The sequence below is a fragment of the Lithobates pipiens genome, unplaced genomic scaffold (assembly GCF_037356315.1).
Source record: "Lithobates pipiens isolate NorthernLeopardFrog02 unplaced genomic scaffold, aLitPip1_a1.2 Scaffold_3, whole genome shotgun sequence".
Taxonomy (NCBI): Eukaryota; Metazoa; Chordata; class Amphibia; order Anura; family Ranidae; genus Lithobates; species Lithobates pipiens.
In genome coordinates this window covers 166,122,666-166,141,422 of record NW_027507790.1, presented here as the reverse complement: position 1 = coordinate 166,141,422, position 18,757 = coordinate 166,122,666, and the positions used below count along the sequence as shown (strand labels likewise).

Sequence of the window (18,757 nt, the reverse complement as noted above, 5' to 3'; positions counted from 1 at the left end):
TTGGCTGACAATTGTGTACCTTTAGTATGTAAGACAAGTTCCTGGCACACGTCCTTCAGACAAAAGTCTCACGCTCTGTTGGCCAACAATCGTGTGTACGAGGCTTTACTTTGTTCAATGCTCTCTGTTAATTATAGAAAACCTAAAACCGGCCGTAGATGGATTACATCTCAGCTGGTCTCTTTTTATTTTATTTTGCAGTAAAAATCTAGGGCTAACTATGTAAAAGAGGTGTTGGTAAAAAAACAAAGAAAAATTTAAATTTTTCAAAATTTTCCCTTATGCTGCCCTCTCCTTGCCCAGTCATTGCGCAACAAAAAAAAGGTGAAAGAATTATATTGGAGATGTCAGTGTTTGAAAAGAACTGCTAATAAATTGAAATTTGTAGCCAACACAGAATCAAAACAGAGTCACAGCAGAAAAAAATACAAAGTGATCTGCCTTTTTTTTGCGATTTATTGAGTATACCGCAATCATCCATACATTTTTGATCCAGATACAGTTTGTAAGGGCGCTCTGAACTTCAGGACCAAGCAAAAACAGATGTCTTTATGAACCAGAAAGTCTATAATAGGGTATCTTCCCCACTTAGGGCTACACTTCTGGAGAGAAGCAATCTCTGAATAGGAAACAGAAAAACAAAGAAAAGGCGCCTCTAAGTGTAGAATTAAAAGCTGTTTAATTTCCCCAAAAAGGGTTAAAAACACTTACGAGATATGTAGACTGGCAGAGCATATCATTAATATCCATGTAGGTGGTCCGGCATGAATGCTGTGGTCACTGGCATATACAAGTTCTTTAGGCTGTGTGTGTCCAGTAGCAGGGGGGACCAGGGGATGTCAACGAGAAAACGAGCAGGGAGCACCAAGAGAACTGACAGACCAGCCCGCAATCACAGTCTCAAAACATGAGGATCCCGGAAGTGACGTCATCGGCAGGTTATTGTCTGGTTATTGTCTCCTGCCGCTGACGTCACTTCCGGGATCCTCGAGTTTTGAGACTGTGATTGCCATGAAGTAGTGTACTTGGTCATCAGAAATGTTTAGATAAGTGGTACATGTCCATGTAACATCCACATGAATGGCAGGACCCAAGGTTCCCCAGCAGAACATTGCCGAAAAAACACAACACACTGCCTCCTCCTGCTTGTCTTTTTCCCATACTGCATCCTGGTGCCATCTTTTTCCCAGGTAAGCAAGGCGCTCGTGTAGGCAGGTTCCTAATTGGTGGGTTACCAATAGTTAGACAGTATGGGCTGCTCAGATAGAGAAGGGTTAACCCTGGGTCTGGGATCCCAGGCTTTTTGAGTTTTTCCCTCCATCCCGTACAGACTATAAATCAGGGGGAAAGCTGGGCTCAGGGAGCAAGCGGGACCACATAGGAAGAGAAGAAGGTCCAGTTCAGAGGAGGAAAATGTAGCAAGGAGCCATTCTTGACAACCACCCAAAGGGAATCTACCTGCAAGGACTTTGCCAAACATGGACTACTAAGTGAAAAGATATGCCTGGGCAGCCAAAGATTAGTTAGGGAGGGAGAATTTGTGAACATAATTTATGAGGCTGTGATACTTGTACCCAGAGTTTGTGATGCCACGAGAACATCAGTAAAGCATCTCAAACTGTTCTGAAGTTATTCAAAGGGCTGGATGGCATACATAACAGTGCCTGTAAAGCACACACAAGGTACCAGGCTCAGGTGACAGGCTTTCCTTTGGGAGGTGGTTGGTACACTGCCTCTCTCCCTAGCAGTCAGTTTCCATATGAGTAACTGGGGACCCACCGTACAGAGACAGAGACCCTATGTATCCAGCCATATGCTACCAGAGAGCTGAAGGAGTTAATATAATGCACACATGAGGTCTGCGCTTTGTGCACGGCGGGACCCTGTTCTGTCACTGGAAGTGATGTGCCAAAGATATGTTGGACTAGTGGAGAGGGCATGGGCTCAGCGGTGCCCCCCCCTGACTGCAACATTGATCAGGTGAATGTATGTAGTGTCATGGGACAGAATACTTAAAGCAGAACTCAGAGCAAAAACTTTTTTCCACGCTCTCGTTGCTGATCTCCTACCTTCACCAACTATGTCAGACTATGTCTGGGGTCTATAGCCCAAGTCTCTTGCCACAGGGTCCCTACCCAACCAGCGTATTGCCGCTGCTGCGGCAGGTGGACTGGCTGCATGAGAGAGGCAGAGGAAAGGAGAGAAGTGGGCAGGCGGACGAGCAGAGATTACATCTCTCTCTGCCTGCTCCACATCAGCGCTCTTCCCAGACAGGCCTCTTCAATTTGGGAGCAAGGTGCAGGGAGCAGCAGAGAGATGACATCTCTCACTGCCCGCCACACATCAGCACTCTTCCGCCCTCACAGCACGGCGGATTGCAGATCACATGCTTCCTGTCATCGTGGAGCTCCACTTTGCAGCCAGACCCCCTTGGTTCAATGTAGGAGGTGCAGCGGGTAGCAGCGAGATTACATCTCTCACTGCCCGCCCCACATCACCACTCCTCTCCTGCTCTCACTAAATGGACCAGTGCTGTCAGCCTGCCACCAATGCAGTGTCAATGCACATTTGGTGGCACTGGCTGGCATGGCAAGTGACAATACACATCAGATGGCAAGTGACAACCCACATCTGGTGGCCGGTGACGTGGCAAGTGACAATCTGCAAATGGTGGCAGGAGATGTGGCAATCTGCAAATGGTGCCATGAAACGTGGCAAGTGACAATCTGCAAATGGTGCCAGGAGACGTGACAAGTGACAATCTGCAAATGGCGGCAGGCGAAGTGGCAAGTGACATTCCGCAAATGATGCCAGGAGACGTGGCAAGTGACAATCTGCAAATGGTGGCAGACAACATGGCAAGTGACAATCCACATCTGGTGGCAGGAGATGTGGCAAGTGACGCGCCCAGGGCTCCCACTGATTCTGCAGTATGGTGAGTTGAACCACTTCATTATATATTAGAATGTAACAATATAAATAATGCACTTCAATCACCCTGACACCATATCAATCATTAATCCATGATGATTGAAGTGCCAACACCAGCCATTGCCTGTGAAAAATTGCTTACCACTGGTCCCCCCCCCCCCCCCTACGGGCATGCAAAAAGGTTGGTGACCGCTGCTATGGGCTCTAGCCACAGATCTTTTGCAGACCTAGTAACGCCCCTGCCTGTTTGCAAGGCCGCTGGCTTCTTTCCCTCTCCTAAGCTCTGCCAGCGGTCTGACACACCCCCCTTATAATCCTCTTGAAGCGAGCATGGACTTGTACTTCCACCTGGCTTGCTGTAGTGGGCGGAGGGGGTTCTCACAGTCCCTGGTCCTGTGCCTAAAAAATCATTGGAAAACAGTGCTGTCCCAAAAATTGTTCAAATAATGAAAAAAAAAAACTGCACCAGTGAGGCAAGATTTAAAATAATAATAATAATAATACAAATAATAATAATAAAAATAAATTCTTGCCGCAACACAATGTGAGATACCCACAATACACAAAATCCAAAAATAAAGCTGCGCTAGAACTTATAAAATACCAGAATAATCATGTGACATATTATATCCTGTTTTTAAATACTGAAAAGTGTATGTGACTATAAAAAGTGCAAAATTACTCAAAATTAAAACACAAAACAGAGAGACACAAGGAGATGAATTTTAGTCCATTAAAGTGACTCCATAAAACATCCTTCAAGTATATAGCAGGTGCGCCCAGAGAGAGAGGTTCATCCACCACCAGATTCAGTAAGGCTTACCAGCTGACAAGATCTCTTTTTAGGGAGATCGTACAAGCTTTCTACCAAAACGATTGTTCCTGGTCCCTTCAATAGGCTCTGCTGGCGTCTCCAACTCCTGTACCCCTTTCTCAGATCGTCTCACGTTCCACCATAATCGACAGCGAGTGTGTAGCGGTCCGAGCGTGGGACAATCGATGAAGATATACGGCCGATCTTGAAAGTACAACTACGTGGACACGCAGTGGTGAAGTCCTCTTCCTCCACTCCCTCCTCCTCCTCCCTGCCAGCACTACCCCCATCCCTTCCACCACCATTGCCTGCCATCTCTCTCCAGTTCGGGGAGATTACAGATAATCAGGACAGAGCGCATTTCAGGCTGACAGATCTGTATGTGCAAACACCGCTCGTCCTACAGCCCCGCCTCCCTACACATTGGAAAAGCGTGCTCTGCTCTGTCTATCACAATTCTGATGCAGGGAGGCACTGATGAGCACTGATAAGGCACTGGTGACACCGCACTGATAAGGCACTGCTGTCACCGCACTGATAAGGCACTGCTGTCACCGCACTGATAAGGCACTGCTGTCAACGCACTGATGGGCACCGATAAGGCACTGGTGACTGCACACTGATGGGCACTGATAAGGCACTCGTGACACCGCAATGATAAGACACTGTTGTCACCGCACTGATGGGCACTGATAAGGCACTGGTGACACCGCACTGATAGGCACTGATAAAGCACTGGTGGCTCCGCACTGATGGGCACTGATAAGGCCCTTGTGAGCACTGATAAGGCACTGGTGATACCGCACTGATGGGCACTGGTGTTCCCTGACATGCAGCACTGGTGGTTCCTGACATTCGGCACCCTGACATTTGGCATTGGTGGTCCCTGACATTTGGCACTGCTGGTCCCCGACATTTGGCACTGCTGGTCCCCGACATTTGGCACTGGTGGACACTGACACTTGCACTTTTGCACGTTTGCATTTATATTTATTTTATTTTATTTATTTCAGGTACTTATATAGCTCTGTCAATTTACGCAGCGCTTTACATATATATTGTACATTCACATCAGTCCCTACCCTCAAGGAGCTTACAACACAAGGTCCCTAACACACATTCATACATACTAGGGTCAATTTAGACAGGATTCGAATAACCTACCAGCATGTCTTTATATTAAAATTCTTTGCATTTATAAGGCTGTAACCTATCATACCGTGTGTTATGTATGGCTTGCTGGCTGCAGAATGAGGGGTGTGATTTATGGTGACGTGGGCAAGTTCACATTTACATGTACAAGCCTAGTGTACCTGCCACATTCACTGCAATCTCAAGGATTCAAGTGGAAAATGAAGGCTGATTACAGTTATGTTGGCCATACACTATACGAAAAATCAGCCAAAAATCCATCATTTAGACAGTTTGTTCGTTTTTCAGCCAGTTAATCGTTTGGAAATGGGGGATTTTTTCTAAATCCTACTTTAACAGAGGAGTTCTGTGCATTACATTAGGCTCTATTCACACTTGAGTGTAGCGATTTACTGGTGTTTTTTGTGCATTTTTTTAGCGTTTTTCAGCTTTTTACAAGCATTTTTAAAGCGTTTTAGAAGTGTATTTCAATGTTTTACAGCTTCAGGCCTTTTTGTTTAGCCAATAGAAATCACTAGATTGAGGAGAGGGAGAGAAAATTGGGGTGGAGAGCTGCTGTTTGAGCCAAAAACTAGCAACAAAACAAGTCAGACGTTTCTATTGCAGGCAATGGGGCCAAAAACACTTGCATACTTACCAACAGTCCTGATTTTCCTGGGACTAAATCCGGGTCTTACCGTGTATCAGGAAAATTCATGGAAAATTGGCTTTTTCCAGTGTCCGTGATGAATCGTCCATCGCCGCCGCTAGAGATCCAGGTTCACCACCATTTTTGTGAAGAGCAGCTCTCCTTGAGGCCGAGGCAGGGAAGAAACAAGAGGCGGAGCCCGGGTTGTGGGCCAAGCCACGGGGTGGGGAGGGTGATGGCAGCTCCATTTTTATCGGCACCCGCCTTCATTGCCACCTGGGCTCTGCCTCTTGGGAGAGAAAAGGAAATGGAAAAAAGAGGACGCACTGACCTTGTGCATTATTATATATTTTATTAAAAGAGTTAATTAAAAACTACTCACAAACGTGAAAGAACACCGCAATATAAATAGCCTTCCCATGATGCCAATCGGTCTGACGAAAACAGACTCCAGATGGTCATAGAGAAGATTTTGAGGGCTACTGCCGGCTGACGTGTTTTGAAGGGCCCAGCAGCTTGTTTGTTGCCCTCGGCCTCCATGGGAGCTGCTCTTTGCAAAAATGGAGGCGGAGACAATATCATCAGGGCCGACCCTGAACCTCTAGCGGCGGCTCTGGTGACACAGCATCATGGGGGTATCAGAATATAGTGTCAAGCTACATCTTGTGACAAGTGAGCGCTGCATCTTGGTGACAAGTAAGCTGCATCTCTGGTGACAAGTAAGCTGCATCTCTGGTGACAAACACATGCGGCATCTCTGGAGATGAGTGCTTCATCTCTGGTGATGAGTGAGCTAAATCTCTGGTGACAAGTGAACATTTCATCTCTGATGACAAGTAAGCGCACTGCATCTCTGATGACAAGTAAGCGCACTGCATCTCTGGTGACAAGTAACAAGCTGCATCTCTGGTGACAAGTAACAAGCTGCATCTCTGGTGACAAGTAACAAGCTGCATCTCTGGTGACAAGTAACAAGCTGCATCTCTGGTGACAAACGAGCGCTGCATCTCTGGTGGCAAGTGAGCGCACTGCAGCTCTGGTGACAAGTAACAAGCTATATCACTGTTTACATGTGAGCGCTGCATCTCTGGCCACAAGTAACAATCTTTCTTTCTTTTTCCCTCTTTCTCCATCAGTCTCTTCCTTCTCCCTCCATCCTTCTTTCATCTCAGACTCTAACCACACCCCCTTTAAACCAAGCCCAATATTTTGTTTAAACCATGGCCATTTTTGTCAGGGCGCGCCACATCCCCCCCCCCCCCCAATATATTATGCCTACAATGAATGCCCCCTCTGCTAATTATAAGATTCCGCCTACAGACAAAAAAGTGTTCCTAGAAATTTGTTGCCAACTATGCACTTGTAATCTGCCAAAACGAGGCGCATGTACTTTTTTGAGCTTCAGGCGTTTTTCTTCAGGTGACAGAACGCTCAGATGTGAACAGAAGGCATTGAAATGAACAGGATTTTTGCTTGTTGAGCATTTTTGAGCTACAAGCTTCAAGCAGAAAATCGCTCAGGTGTGAATGGTGCCTTACTGAACCCAGTGAATGGCTCATCTCTAAGCAGGGGTCCTGCATTAATGTTGACTTTCATGTGACTGCGGCACCGCCTGGTCCTGGGCATTCATGAGCACATACACAAGAGGAGGGGTACCCTCCCAACTCGCATACGATCAGCGATTTTGGGACTGTGACATTGAGGCCGACAAATCTGACACTAAGGCCCCAGTCACATCTGAGCGTTTTGTAGCTTGAAGCCTGAAGCTACAAAACGCTGGAGGAGAAAAAAATCAATTATTCCCTATGAAGATGGTTCACATCTCCACTCCAAAATGCCTGAAGCCAGAAACTCCAAAACCCCTGAAGCTCAAAAAAGTTCTGGAACTTTTTTTAAGGCAGATTTGGGGCGTTTTTCTGCTTTTTACACTGGTGACATTTTGACCTGTACAAAATTGTGTCAGGAACATAAGATCTCTGTCTTCCCTACTAGCAGAACGGTGATCTAATTTGTTTACATAGGTAAACCTCTGTTCTGCCTCTCTTGTGAACGATCGGTCCCAGCATTCATCGGCTTCCTAGACCTGGAAGAGCGAAATCACGTACCTGTGCATGATTTCGCCCAGGAGAGCCGCCACCCGCAGTATATGTACACGGGGCAGTAGGCAAGTGGTTAACGTGCCTAAAACACGTCAAGCTATAATTTTTTTCAGCCTGTAAATGCTCCTCTTCTAAAACACCTGTAGTTTGCTAGTCTGGGTTATGCCCCCTTGTTCTTGATCTTGGCTTCATATTGAAAATACTGTCCTCCTGTTCTTTACCTCCCCCCCATGGTGCATTCAAAGGTCTCAGCCATGTCCCTTCTTTCCTCCAGATTGTTCATATTAAAGTCTAATTAAAGGCAAAACTTTTTTTTCTTGTCTTGGATAGAGTGGAGAGGGATTAGAACACTCTGCTGGTTGTGCCTCCATTGAGAAGATTCACCCTCTCTATTTGTCCTGTTTACCCTTATCATTGAAAGTGAAAGTTAAATAAAATCCCAAATTTTGGGTTGTCCTCAGAAATGTAACAGAGGTGTCCCCAAGAATTTCCTATAATTTCAGGGATTTCCACCCACTTCCTGTTTGGCTATGGACAGGAAGTGAAGGGAAATCTCCCCAATGGGACATGGGTGCCAACAAAAAAATATCTGATAGGGGTTGTAACCCTCAATCAAAAATGAGAAAAAAGAGTTTTACCTATAGTTCTACTTTAAATTAAATATGTTATGCTGACCTGCTCTGTGTAGTGGTTTTGTACAGGGCAGCCAGGATCCTCCTCTTCTCAGGTCCCTCTTCACTGCTCCAGACCCCTTTCCTCCTGTTGAGTGCCCCTGTTCTGTCAAAAGACTAACTCGTCAAAATCTCCAATTACGTCAGTTCCCGTGACTCTCCAGCAGCAGTAATTGCAGATTTAGACGACTTGCCTGTTTTCACAGAACACCGGCAGCTTATGCAGTATGGTACACAATATAATGAGTCCACCTGCTAGTACCCATCAACATGGCTGCCTCCAAGGCGGTGACAACTTTTTTACTCCTTACCCAGTGTTCTGTCATAACAGCCAACTCGTCATTTACCGTAGTGTATATGCGGCCGGTGTTCCGTGAAAACAGCCAAGTCATCAAAATCTGCAATTACTGCTGCTGGAGAGAAATCGGAAGTGGAATTGGAGATTTTGATGAGTTGGGTGTTTTGACAGAATACCCTCCAAGCAAGCAGCTTGCTATGGGGGCACCCGACCTGAGCTGCAGCTCCATGTGTCCATTCAGACAAGGAGCCGCGGTTCGCCCCCTCTCTTTCCTGATTTGGCTAACTGACTTTGATTGACAACAGCAGAAGCCAATTGCGCCGATGCTGTGTCTCAGCCAATCAGGAGGGAGAGTCTAAGATGGCCGAGGGACTCATGGACATCGCTGGACGGAGAGAGGTCTTAGGTAGTCTTGTCGACCAGCCACCGCACATAAACTGCGGTAGGTCAGCTCTCCTGTGCGAACCAACGTACCCATACGTCAGACTGTGCATGTGAGATTGCGGGAGCGTGGCCCGCGATCGTTGTAAACAGAGGCAGAACGGGAATCTGCCATTGAGAACAAGGCGAATCTCCATTCTGACAGGAGACATCTCAGAGATCTGCTGTTCCCAGTGATCAAGAACAGCAGGCCTCTCTCATGTCCCTGGCAGCCCATCCCCCTACAGTTAGAAACACACCCAGGGAGCACAGTTAACCCCTTGATCACCCCTAATGTTAACCCCTTCCCCATACCTCCCAACTTTTTAAAGCGGAGGTCCACCCTAAAGTGGAGCTTCCGCTCATTGGAACCCTCCCCCCCACCGGCGCCACAATTGGCACCTTTCAGGGGGGAGGGGGGTGCAGATACCTGTACAGTGACCCAATAACAGTTGAGTATTAAATGTGAGATATAAAAAATAAGCTGATCTCCCACACCAGACACCCAGTTTGTAGTCTGACTCCGCCGGGCTTTAAAGAGGACCTGTAGCGTGTAGCCATGATTACGGATTGCTCTCCCCTTGATCTAGAGTCATAAACTACCACACATGTTACATGTAATAAAAATTCTAATGACTTGTCTGATCTCCCCCTTTATTTGTATTATTGGCCCAGATTACGCAGAATGCTCTGTCTACGTCAGTGTAAGCAGAGTCCCCCTTTACTTACAGAGCTTGGTTTACTAAAGCTACATAGACTGCACACTCTGCAAGTGCAGTTGCATTTTACGTAATTGGATGTGGTGGCTGCATTTGTTTTTGTTTTTTTAGGCTTTCTCCCCTTTGTTTTTACCTGGTGATCTGGCCAGTAACACATCCCCACTCTGGATGAAGGAGCACAGGGGGCACCTTTGGACGGCTGTATTGTTGGTCTGGGGGGAGGGGAGTGTTAGATGTATTAGCAGATTTAGATACACTAACAAATTGAAGCTAAACTCCAACTAATACTTTATAATTAGTTACAGAAGACAGCTGTGTTCCTTTTGGGGTAAAGGTTTTACATAAATAAAACCTGATCATGATTGTAAGCACCACTGTCAGTGGCATTCTGCTGGAGAGCCTCTTCTTTTGCAAAACAGACTTAGCAGCGAGCTGATGCTCACATGATGGGATCCAGGAAGCAAGAGAACGTGGGGCCTGGTCAGCAGATTCCTTTATAGTCTCTCCCACAATTCTCCTTTGAAGCAAATGGCTTGCTGGGAGGTGTAGTTCATGATAAGTGATGTCTGCTCAGAAGACTACAGTTCCCACAATGCTTCTGTTTAAGCTCAGAAAGGTGATGTTAGTAAACCAAGCCCAGCACTAGGGGAATACAGAAACAGTCCGGGACAGCAGAGGGCAAGTCTGCAAAAATCAGATACTGTTATCCGCTCACGCTGCAGACAGAAGTGCCTAGATCATACCTCCCAACCAGTGGCATCGGGAGGGGGGGCTGAAAGGGGATGGAGCCCTGAGTGGACCACCAAAAAGCCTGGGTCTCAGACATTCACAGCTCTATTATTAGCCCTGAGCCTGAGCAGGGAGCGATATGACTCTGAGCGTGGCCAAGTGACATAGCAGGTCCCGCCTTCTGGAGCCTGCAGCGCTTATGATGGACATCTCACTGGTCCAATGCTGGGACCGCGGGACATGTGACATCCATCATAGGCGCTGCAGGCTCCAGAAGGTGGGAATTACAATGCCGTGCCACTATGAGAAGATCCCCACTCAGCGCTCGGGCAGGCAGCTCTCCTCTTCTGACTCTGGCTGCCTGCTGCCTACTGCCTACTGTGATGATGATGGGGGAGCCGCACAGTATGGCTGAGCTGCAGGAGGAGATCACCTGAAGTCTGGTCAGGTCACTGTATGTATGGGTAGGTCATTGTATGTCAGGTAGGTCAGTGGGGGTCAAGTAGATCAGTGAATGTCAGGTAGGTAAGTGTGGGTCAGGTAGGTCACTGCCATTGAGAACAAGGCGAATCTCCATTCTGACAGGAGACATCTCAGAGATCTGCTGTTCCCAGTGATCAAGAACAGCAGGCCTCTCTCATGTCCCTGGCAGCCCATCCCCCTACAGTTAGAAACACACCCAGGGAGCACAGTTAACCCCTTGATCACCCCTAATGTTAACCCCTTCCCCATACCTCCCAACTTTTTAAAGCGGAGGTCCACCCTAAAGTGGAGCTTCCGCTCATTGGAACCCTCCCCCCCTCCGGCGCCACAATTGGCACCTTTCAGGGGGGAGGGGGGTGCAGATACCTGTACAGTACAGGTATCTGCACCCACTTCCGGCATAGATATCTGCAGAAGGTACGCCCCTTTCCGCAGAATCTACGCCCCTTTCTGAAGGTCCCCCGCTGTCTGCTGGGAAACACACAGATCCCAGAGACAGCGGGGACCATCCTTATTGCGCAACGCGACTCGCGCATGCGCAGTAGGGAACCGGGAAATGAAGCTGCTAGGCTCCACTTCCTGATTCCCATACCCAAGATGGCGGCGGCAGCACCCGAGAGACGATCGAGAGATCAGCTTCGGGTGCCGACATCGCGGGCGCGCTGGGCGGGTAAGTGTCATTATTTTAAAAGTCAGCAGTTGCAGTATTTGTAGCTGCTGGCTTTAAAAAAAAAAAAACGGCGGAACTCCCGCTTTAAGATAGGAACGAGGGACACCTATTAGCAAAAGTATGTAGGCATAGGACACAGCCCCTGCAACACCCCCTTAAAGGAGAATTAAACAAATAATTGATTAGTTAAACCCACAAGTGCTTTTTTTTACCACTACTATTTCTTTATATTGTATACTATTATATACTATTATATTATATACTATTTCTTTATATTGGCTTTTGAAATTTACAAATGCAGCAATTTAGAAATTGGATGAAAGGTTTAACACTGGGAAACACTTTTTGAAAGATAAATCATTTTCATTTTATATACAACTTTATAGGTCAGACCAAAATTTGGGACAAATGAGGAGGAATGAGGGACAGAGGGACATTGCTCCAAATCAGGGACAGTACCACAAAATCAGGGACAGTTGGGCGCTATGCTTCCCTGCCAGTGCACTTTATACATTGATCAGTGCATTGGTATAGCACTGATTAATGTAATAATGTCCCCAAAAAGTGTAATTTGGGGTCAGATTTGTCCACCGCAATGTTGCAGTCCCGCTAAAAAACGCAGATCGCCACCATTACCAGTAAAAAAAAAAAAAAAAGTAAATAAAAGTCCGTAAATGTATCCCATGATTTGTAGATGTGATGACTTTTGCGCAAACCAATCAATATACATATATATGTCTATTGCGATTTTCTTTTACCAAAAATATGAAGAAGACTACATATTGACCTAAACTGACGAATACATTTTTATTTTTTTTTATTTTTTTGGGGGATATGTATTATAACAGAAAGTAAAAAAATATATATATATATTTTTCAATAAATTTTTTTTCGTTTATAGTGCAAAAAATAAAAACCACAGAGGTGATCAAATACCACCAAAAGAAAGCTCTATTTGTTGGTAAAAAAGGACGTCAATTTTATTTGGGTACAACATGGCACGACGGCGCAATTGTCAGTTAAAGCTATGCAGTGCAGTATCGCAAAAAATGACTTGGTCGGGAAGTGGGTGAATCCTTCCAGGGATGAAGTAGTTAACTTCCTGAAGTCTTTCTTTCGTTTTTTTATGCTGCTGTTATGCGGAGAGACAGGGCTGGGAAACAAAGGGCGTGTATTCTAGACAGCACGGTAGCTGAGCTGTGTGAGTGCTGCAGTAAGCGGTAGAATACGGTAATGTGCAGTGGAGGATTCTGGGAGAGGGGTAGGGGTGCAGCATGGGCTGCAGGCGGACAGATTAGAGCAGGAAGACATGTGAGTTGTACATGTTTATGTTTCCAGATGAGAGGTGCTAGATGGCACTCCATAAAAAAAACCTGCCTTTTATTTCACTGCTATGATAGGATAGGATGATACACAGAGGGTGACAACCAATGTGGTCTGCAAGGGGGAGATCAGACTGGGATTTTAAATGGCAGAGCTGTATACATCTCTATAAATGACCCAATAACAGTTGAGTATTAAATGTGAGATATAAAAAATAAGCTGATCTCCCACACCAGACACCCAGTTTGTAGTCTGACTCCGCCGGGCTTTAAAGAGGACCTGTAGCGTGTAGCCATGATTACGGATTGCTCTCCCCTTGATCTAGAGTCATAAACTACCACACATGTTACATGTAATAAAAATTCTAATGACTTGTCTGATCTCCCCCTTTATTTGTATTATTGGCCCAGATTACGCAGAATGCTCTGTCTACGTCAGTGTAAACAGAGTCCCCCTTTACTTACACAGCTTGGTTTACTAAAGCTACATAGACTGCACACTCTGCAAGTGCAGTTGCATTTTACGTAATTGGATGTGGTGGCTGCATTTGTTTTTGTTTTTTTAGGCTTTCTCCCCTCTGTTTTCACCTGGTGATCTGGCCAGTAACACATCCCCACTCTGGATGAAGGAGCACAGGGGGCACCTTTGGCTGTATTGTTGGTCTGGGGGGAGGGGAGTGTTAGATGTATTAGCAGATTTAGATATACTAACAAATTGAAGCTAAACTCCAACTAATACTTTATAATTAGTTACAGAAGACAGCTGTGTTCCTTTTGGGGTAAAGGTTTTACATAAATAAAACCTGATCATGATTGTAAGCACCACTGTCAGTGGCATTCTGCTGGAGAGCCTCTTCTTTTGCAAAACAGACTTAGCAGCGAGCTGATGCTCACATGATGGGATCCAGGAAGCAAGAGAACGTGGGGCCTGGTCAGCAGATTTCTTTATAGTCTCTCCCACAATTCTCCTTTGAAGCAAATGGCTTGCTGGGAGGTGTAGTTCATGATCAGTGATGTCTGCTCAGAAGACTACAGTTCCCACAATGCTTCTGTTTAAGCTCAGAAAGGTGATGTTAGTAAACCAAGCCCAGCACTAGGGGGATACAGAAACAGTCCGGGACAGCAGAGGGCAAGTCTGCAAAAATCAGATACTGTTATCCGCTCACGCTGCAGACAGAAGTGCCTAGATCATACCTCCCAACCAGTGGCATCGGGAGGGGGGGGCTGAAAGGGGATGGAGCCCTGAGTGGGCCACCAAAAAGCCTGGGTCTCAGGCATTCACAGCTCTATTATTAGCCCTGAGCCTGAGCAGGGAGCGATCTGACTCTGAGCGTGGCCAAGTGACATAGCAGGTCCCGCCTTCTGGAGCCTGCAGCGCTTATGATGGACATCTCACTGGTCCAATGCTGGGACCGCGGGACATGTGACATCCATCATAGGCGCTGCAGGCTCCAGAAGGTGGGAATTACAATGCCGCGCCACTATGAGAAGATCCCCACTCAGCGCTCGGGCAGGCAGCTCTCCTCTTCTGACTTGGGCTGCCTGCTGCCTACTGTGATGATGATGGGGGAGCCGCACAGTATGGCTGAGCTGCAGGAGGAGATCACCTGAAGTCTGGTCAGGTCACTGTATGTATGGGTAGGTCATTGGATGTCAGGTAGGTCAGTGGGGGTCAAGTAGATCAGTGAATGTCAGGTAGGTAAGTGTGGGTCAGGTAGGTCAGTGTATGTCAGTGTGGGTCAGGTAGGTCAGTGTGTGTCAGTGCATGTCAGTGTGGGTCAGGTAGGTCAGTGTATGTCAGTGCATGTCAGTGTGGGTCAGGTAGGTCAGTGTGTGTCAGTGCATGTCAGTGTGGGTCAGGTAGGTCAATGTGTCAGGTAAGTGAGTTTAGTGGTCAGCATTGATGATCAATGGTAAGCCAGGCAGCAACCAGCAAGTGAGCTTACCCCCCACCATACAACACCCCCCCTCCACACAACCTCACTGCCCATCCCCGTCCCCCGGTGCCAGGCTTGAACTTCGGGCTGAAGCCCCTGGTCTTTTTACCACCTAGCAATGCCCCTGCTCCCAATCGTCCCTGATTCACCAGGACTGTCCTGGATTTTATCCATGTCCTGGCAAATCAGGCCTGAGTCCCGGAACACCCACAGCATGTGCGTAGCCTCTTGGGTCCCACATGCCGTGAGCTACACTGTCTTTGCATGGCAGCCGGCAGCTCTCCCTGGCTGCTTCTGGCACACAGTGCAGAGTGGAGTGCACTGAGCCCACCCCTCCTCCTCTTGTATTTTCCTGTACACAGTGGAGGAGGCAGGGAGCAGCACACCACTCTGAATAGATGAAGCTGGGATGGGATCATTGGGAGGATGGAAGCTGGGATGGGATCGGGGGGTGGATGGACCCTGGATGGAATCGGGAATGAATAAAGTTGGGATGGGATTGGGGGAATGGATAGAGCCAGAATGGGATCGGGGGATGACTAGAGCCTGGGATGGGAGGAGGGGAATGGATGGAGCTGGGATAGGATCATGAGGAATGAATGGAGCCAGGGTGGGTATTTATGGAGCTGGGTTTGGATCGGGGTGATGGATGGAGCTGTAGATGGGATTGGGGAATGGATGGACCCGGGATTGGATCAGGCTTGGTGGATGGAGCTGGGAGGGTATCTGGGTGAATGGATGGAGACGGGGTGGGATCAGGGGAGTGGATGGAGACGGGGTGGGATCAGGGGAATGGATGGAGCAAGGATGGGATCGGGGGAATGGATGGAGCCAGGATGGGTTCGGGGGAATAACTAGAGCTGGGATGGGATCGACCACATCCCTTAAGCCCCTCCCACTAAGCACTTGGCCATGCCCACATCTTAACACAGCATGCGTAGCATGCCGCAGGTCTTGTCCTTCCTGCAGTGTCCCTCGTTCTGAAGTTCAGATGATGGGAGGTATGGCCTAGGGACCCTATGATACCAGGAAGTACTGGGTACTGCTAGTGCATGATTAACATTTCTAGCTGCATTGGGTTCAAGTCAACTTTAAAGTGTGTTCCAGGGATGTTTTTCTGCTAAATTAACTAGCCTGTTATGTACTACAGTGTGTTGATATATCACAGAACAATACGTTGAATTTATTATTAAAGCATATCTATGGTCAAAATGTAAAATTTTATATTATTTTCCACATTGATCTTGAAGTTTGTAAACTTACTTTGTGAAGATCCCCTAATACTTTATTCCTTGAATTCTGTGGTAGGTATTCATTATGCCCTGTTAATAGGCACTACCGTGTCACACATTTCACAGAGCCTGACTTCTGGACTAAAGAGGTGCTGAGAAGAGGAGTTTCAGAAGTTAGTGTAGAAATCACTGCTTGCAGGCTGCAAGGTACCATGGAATATGTAGTCCTTAGAAAGTGAAAGTAAACAGCAGAGGAGAAGCTGCAAAGCATGCAGGGAATCCAGGAAGAAAGAGAGAGCCAGCAGACAGGCAGCACTCACAACATGAAAGAAGATTTTTCAAGTAACTTTATAGTGGATTGCCAAAAATTGTTTGTATTGTTAGTATAATTATGCTGGAATTTTACAGACAGTGAAAAATTTGTGCTTGATCAGGGCCTTAAATTTGCCCCTGATAAACCCTTGAGTAAGTCTGGGGCGTTTATTGATGTGCAGAAATATATCAGAAAGATTAATATCTTAAGGACTTAAGGACCGCCTTCTGCACATTTACGTTGGCAGAATGGCATGGCTGGGCACAATCACGTACCTGTACGTTGCTCTTTAAGTGCCCAGCCGTGGGTCACGCACACGCTCGCGACGCGATCCTGAGTTCCGTGACTGTGGCCGCGAAACCCACGGACCCGATCGCCGCTGGTGTCCCGCAAACGGGTCACGGAGCAGAAGAATGAGGAGAGGTGTGTGTAAGCAAACCTCTCCCCGTGCTTCCTAGTATGGCTGTCACTGATCGTCTGTTCCCAAATCAAACCCCCAACAGTAAAAAAAACACACACACGTCACACTTAACCCATCCCCGCCCCCTAGTGGTTAACTCCTTCACTGCCAGTGTCATTTACACTGGAATCGGTGCATTTAAATAGCACTGATTGCTGTATAAATGACAATGGTCCCAAAAATGTGTCAAAAATGTCCGATGTGTCCGCCATAATGTAGCAGTCACAATAAAAATCGCTGATTGCCCCCATTACTAGCAAAACATTTTTTAATAAAAATACTATAAAACGATCTCCTATATTGCAAACGCTATAACTTTTGCGCAAACCAATCAATAATCGCTAATTGCATTTTTTTTTACCAAAAATATGTAGAAGAATACGTATCGGCCTAAACTGAGAGAAAAAATGTTTTTATATATTTTTTGGGGATATTTATTATAGAAAAATATAAATATATAATATATATAATATATTATATAAAATATTATATAATATATAATATTGATTTTTTTTTTTTAATTGTCGCTCTATTTTTGTTTATAGTGCAAAAAATAAAAACCACAGAGGTGATCAAATACCACCAAAAGAAAGCTCTATTTGTGGGAAAATAAATACGCCAATTTTGTTTGGGAGCTACGTCGCACGACCGCGCAATTGTCAGTTAAAGCGACGCAGTGCCGAATCGCCAAAAGGGGCCTGGTCCTTTGGCTGCAAATTGGTCTGGGGCTTAAGTGGTTAAAATATATTTTCTGTCACAACCCCCTAAACCAGTGATTCTCAACTAGGGTTCCTCCAGAGGTTGCTAGGGGTTCCTTCAGCATTGGGCAACTTCTGCCTCTCAGATAAGTTCCCACTGACACCATTGATCTTTTTAACTAACTGTAAGGATGCAATTCTTCCCAATGACCACAAGTGTAAGGGCCATTCTTCCCACTGACCACTACAATGTAATGTATCTTGAGTTGTAGATTTCAAATTTTTAGCAGGGGTTCCTTGAGACCGGAGAACTATTTCAAGGGTTCCCCTGTGTTGAAAAGGTTGAGAAAGGCTGCCCTAAACTATCAAGGATTGTTAGTGAAGGGGTGCGACATTCAGGTCTATCTAACGCCTCCCTCTTTAATCCGCCTGGTTTAAAAGATATAGACAAACTCAAAGTGAAAAAGGATTGTAATAATTGTCAATTCTGTGAAGGACTAGAATCTCTGAAAAAGGGAGCGATATTATAGTTCGTCGGACGGACGGGGGGGTTTGGTGCTAGATAAAACAGTTTACATTTCAGAAATGAACAAAATTCTTTCAGAAACTGACACTTATGTCCCATTAAGTCATGATCCAATTTTCAAGTACAAAAAAGAGCTTACTAAACTTATTGAGGCAGGTTTTAACAACCAACTACTTGAGAAAAAAAAAGAAAAAGCTTATTTGGTACCAATGGCTCCAAGAAAGCCAGTCATGTATTACCTGCTGAAAGTACATAAGGACCCCATTAATCCACCAGGGAGGCCTATTGTTAGTGGACTGGATTCCATTACATCCTGGATTGGAAAATACATAGACCACTTTCTACAACTATTGGTGTCACAAACTCCCTCTTACATCAAGGTTCATCACAAGTGATCCAATTTCTGTGTGCTTTTGAGTGGAAAAATAATTATTTTTATGCAGGAATGTTAATTTGATTCCCTCCCAAAGTGAGTTTATATTGGAGTTATTGGGGTTTTCCATGACCCACAACTACTTCTGGTTTGGAGGGATTCATTACCTCCAAAACAGAGGTGTTGCTATGTGTGCTAAATTTGCCTCGGGCAAACCTATTCATGGCCAAATGGGAGGAGGATGTCATCTATTCCAATAGGAGACCAGAATTTGTCTTTTGG

General features: G+C 46.1%; 1 protein-coding gene and 1 long non-coding RNA gene across 3 annotated transcripts in view; one reads left to right on the top strand and one right to left on the bottom strand.

Moving 5' to 3' along the window:
- LOC143940007 (uncharacterized) overlaps positions 1-4,011 on the bottom strand; it is an 88,629-nt gene extending 84,618 nt beyond the window's left edge. Inside the window, exon 1 of the long non-coding RNA XR_013263798.1 lies at positions 3,755-4,011. This is a non-coding gene — a long non-coding RNA (uncharacterized LOC143940007). The remainder of the gene's footprint in view (positions 1-3,754) is intronic.
- Positions 4,012-12,863: 8,852 nt separating this feature from the next.
- ATG10 (autophagy related 10) overlaps positions 12,864-18,757 on the top strand; it is a 276,547-nt gene continuing 270,653 nt past the window's right edge. For both annotated transcript variants that reach the window (XM_077462452.1, XM_077462451.1), the window contains exon 1: positions 12,864-12,925. The gene's annotated coding sequence lies outside the window, so the exon portion shown is untranslated. The remainder of the gene's footprint in view (positions 12,926-18,757) is intronic.